We start from the raw sequence: 5,000 nt of genomic DNA on the forward strand, positions 1-5,000 counted from the left end.
GACAATCTATCATATGATTTCCTTAAAAGTGACATAACCTAAAAACTAATATTCATATGAGGAACAAAGTTTATGAATACAAAGTAAAGATTCTATACTATATTATGAACTATATACTGATCAAGAATTAGCCAGTTAGAACAGTTTGCCTGTTCACTTTCACTAAAAAATTAGTAATTTTTCAACTTTCCTTTGTACAGTACAACACTTTTTTTTTTTAACTTTTTTAAATCTATGGTCTTCAAAACTGATGATGCAGAGGTAGTTCGTGTTGCTATAGTTGCAAGACAAGCTCCAATGATGGCTGTAGCTGAAGCTAATATTAGTGTTAATTTATTATTCACATTCATTCTTTTAAAACATCAGTAGTTTCGTTTTAACACCACACTGCGGAGAAATCCTGGATATAATTTTTTTATACGATAGTGTTTTTTTTTTTTTTTTTGTGTGTGTGTCTGTAAAAAATGAAGTGCCAATGAAGAAAACCATATATAGAAAATCTCAAAATGAGAGACTATTCATTGAAAATTCTTCCCAATTAAAGAAAAAAAAAACTTATCTACACGAAATGGGGATAACAAAAGTATGCAGAAAATTAAATTATATGTTTGTTCAGAATAGGCAGACAAGCAAGAGAAAGAATAAACACTGACGGTTTAAAGCCCGCTCATGAATGACGAAGGCAACGGACAGTGACATTGCCTAGCAAGCAGGACAATGCCCAGGAGGCTGACCATATTTACATATGAACAACGCCCAAGCCCCCTCTCCACCCAAGCTAAGATCAAAGAGGGCCAGGAAATGGCTGCTCATGACTCGGCAGCTAGACACATTGGCCACCACAACAATAAATATATATGACAAAATAACTATTAGGACAAATAGAATAGTTTATGTCGTTATGGAGGAAGGAGTAAATGTTACACAACAATTCTGAATCTAAGCCCGAACAAAGGGGAGGTTCTAGTCTGTTCTAAGTGCCCTGCTTAAAATATCACTTACTTCCTGAAACTTGCAACAAGCCTTAGCAGTATGATGTAAGTAAGAATAAGAGGAAGCTAAAGTGGAAAAAGATTGATTATCTAGGAGAACTTTATTCAGAATGAATCAGTTCCAAGGAAACGTGTTATTGAGTTTATTAATATTTTCTTAGGTATTATAAATCCACAATTAAATATATCGTTGTATACTAAAAAAAAAAAAAAGTGTCTCCGGGTTTGGATCCGGCCAGCAACTTGCCTCCTGAGGAACTGACCGCAATTGTTGTGTTCTTATGTGTCTCATACTCTCCTTATTAATCTTGCTATGGCCAGAAGTGCGCTTTTTTATTTATCATTTTTTTTTCTACACAAGCCCGGTTCAAGATTTGTGCATCTGCTACTCTCCAGGCTTCTATTAAGGTTCTTTGGGATTAATTCTAATTCTCCCAAGATAATTGGTAATACATATTATAATCATTATTATACTTTTCGCGTTATCATTACCATTAATATCATTATTATTCGACTGTCCCGTATGATATTGCTCGGTGTCGTTTTCTTTTTAGTATTCTTATTAGTCTCCTTTTCTCTGATGTTAATGAAAGTTAGTTGGTAAGGATCTTGAAGGTTGGTTTACTATTTGTCAGAATAGTTTAATTTGATTTTTTTTTTTTTCATGGTCACAATTCATTAAAGACCAAAAACTAAAAACAAGAATATGTTACATCTCAAGAACGAGAATTATATACCGTAACGAGCATAATATTTAAAGTATTTATTTTAAAAAATTTCAAAATCATGGGGCATTTCAATATGCAAATTTCAGTTTTGCTCTAAATCTGACGTATTTTCTTAGATAGGGACTACAAGCATAACTATTAGTAAAATGTTTTTTTTTTTATACCAAGAAATATTTATTAAAGTGATCAATAATTTTTTCTGAATTTGGTGAAATTTAGTAGCTGTCTTGTAAATTAGGGATACACCTTTCAAAGTCTTTTTATATTTTGACCTATTTTCCATGGTCAAATACCAATGCAAAATCTCAAAATCTAGAAATATTTTTCTTTATATATCAGAAGATATACTGTACATGGTAATCATCAGATCACTATAGTCTTCAGTATATAATACAGTCTGAGAGATATATAAATTACAAAATCTTTAAAAATTGACTGGATTTTTCAAGTCTACATTCACAGATTATGATTTTTATCAAATAAGATTTCGGAATTCAATTTTTATCTAGTTCTGATGGATTTATGTCGATAATCAATTAGCTTCGACATTTTTCTAAGATCAGTTTCATAAAAGAAAAAGAAAAATTTCAATCTACTTTAGAGAGAGAGAGAGAGAGAGAGAGAGAGAGAGAGAGAGAGAGAGAGAGAGAGAGAGAGAGAGAGAGAGAGAGAGAAAGGCTCATATTATCATGACTGTAGGTTGTCTGGTCTTTAAATAGGAATTAATTACCTAATTCCATGAAAGCTAATTGGCTAATTGTTATTTACCTTGAACCTGGTAGATATCTTCTTGCAATGTTTTTCCTCGATCTATTGACAAGGTCATCGATCACATTTATTCATATGTTGTTGTTGGAACAATGTGAGTCGAGTGCTGCACAGATTATATTGAAATAAAATTGGAATTACCTATTATTATCATTATCATCATCATTATTATTATTATTATTATTATTATTATTGTTATGGTGATTATCATTATCATTATCATCATTATTATTATTATTATAATTATTATTATTATTATTATCATTATTATTATTATCATTACTGCACACTGTTCTATATTATTTCTCTCCTCTTGTTTTGTTAAGTTTTTATAATTTATATAGGGTTGTACTAGGGTTGTAACTTGGAAAATAATAATAAGAAGAAGTTACAACCCTAGTTGGAATAGCAAGATGCTATAAGCCCAAGGGCTCCAACAAGGAAATTAACTCAGTGAGGAAAGGAAACAAAAAAAAATAAAAATACTACGACGTAATGAACAATCAAAATAAAATATATCAAGAACAGTAACAACATTAAAATAAATCTTTCAAAATATTTCTTATAAAAACTATAAAAACATCAAAATAACAAGAAGAAAAATATTTAGAATAGTGTGCTTGAGTGTACCCTCAAAGATTGTGAAAGACCATGGTACAGAGGCTATGCCACTACCAAAGTGTCGATTTGTATTACCTATTCATCAAGGCAGATCTAGTTGAAGCCTAGTTATCATAAAAATATTTATCATCTTTATAACTGATAAAATAATTATCATTGATATAACTATTACAATAATTTTTAATGTTAGAGTTAGTATCCTTTTATAATGAATAAAATATTTAACAATTATTAATGTAGAGTTATTATCCTTATACATAATTAATAAAACAATTATTACTGATATAACTATTAAAATGATTATTGTTAGAGTTAGTATCCTCATACATAATGAATATAAATAATTATTATTGATATAACTACTTCAATAATTATAACTGTTTGGGTTACCTTCCTTATACATAATGAATAGAATAATCATTATTGATAAAAATACTAAAATAATTATCATAATTGTTCAGAGTTACAATTCTTATAATTAATGATGCCATTCAAAAGTAGTAATGTATAAACCAACCCCAAAAGATAATCAAAATAACAAATATTTTACACGATATTACACCCAAATGTAAACTGTAAAAGAGGATTGTTCTGCGAGTTCAAGAACATTCGACAAAAATATTGGCGACATGAATACTAATATGAAATTCTTCAGAAAGGAAAGTGAAGGGAGACGAAAACAATACAAATACAAGTTATTAAAATGCAGCAGGAATAATAGCAAATGAACGTTTGCATCTTAATAATGACAGTCCCTCGTTGCAGTTAATTGCGGTATACAAAGCGTATTAATCAGTCCATCTGCCTTTTTCCATTCTTTACCAGTTTGAACGAGTAATAAGCAACTGCAAACAGTCAAGAAAGCTAACATTAATGTATATGAATAACTCATGTTTATTCACATATTCTGTGAACTTGAGGAACAGCGTGCATTCATGCAATGTTCCCTATGTAAAATACACAATACCACCAGTATTTTGCATTGCATAAATGCACGTGAAATAAATATGAGATAGTTGTAGTAACTATTGGTCTCATTCCAAACCTGATAGCTTTATATTAATCTTGTACTCTGATTATACAAAATTTCAATAATACATATGATGTTTCCAGAAAACCACTATCAAATCTTTTAAAAACAGGAATTAACAAAGAATGAGTTAAAAATATACTCCATTTAACCAGAGTTAACAAAGAACGGAAACAAAATAGCCATACTTTTCACATGCATGTTAAAATGACCACGTTTGGAAATGTAGGTATACAAACATTTCTTGATGTAAACTTTTTGGGGGAAATCTCTCTTTCCTTCATAATATAAACCTACAAATCGGTTCAACTTAAATTTTTACAACTTTTTCTGGGATGTGAATTTTGTAATTTCCGGTTAAAGCTTCTGTCCTTCCTTCATTACTACATACAAAGAAAGGAAATGAGAGCAGATTTATTATGAACTGTCATAAACATTCTCTATTACATAAGGCCTTTTCGCAAAACATGTGGCACTTCAGAAAAATCAACACAACAGTCAAATTCGAACTAACTGATGAATACGGACGGATATATATATATATATATATATATATATATATATATATATATATATATATATATATATATATATATATATATATATATATATATATACATATATATACATATATACATGTATATACATATAAACATATATATATCATATATATACACATATACATATATATATATATACATATATACATATGAGTATATATATACATATATATACATATCCATATATATACATATATATACATATGTATACATATCCATATATATATATATATATATATATATATATATATATATATATATATATATATACTTTAACCGCTCCATACACATACATGGCTAT

The 5,000-nt window shown here is 28.8% G+C and overlaps 1 protein-coding gene across 1 annotated transcript in view; it reads right to left on the minus strand.

Annotated features, from left to right (window-relative positions):
* LOC137615186 (uncharacterized protein C15orf61) overlaps nt 1-5,000 on the minus strand; it is a 549,979-nt gene that overhangs the window by 325,414 nt on the left and 219,565 nt on the right. The window lies entirely within an intron of this gene.

The sequence above is a fragment of the Palaemon carinicauda genome, chromosome 21 (assembly GCF_036898095.1).
Source record: "Palaemon carinicauda isolate YSFRI2023 chromosome 21, ASM3689809v2, whole genome shotgun sequence".
Lineage (NCBI taxonomy): Eukaryota > Metazoa > Arthropoda > Malacostraca > Decapoda > Palaemonidae > Palaemon > Palaemon carinicauda.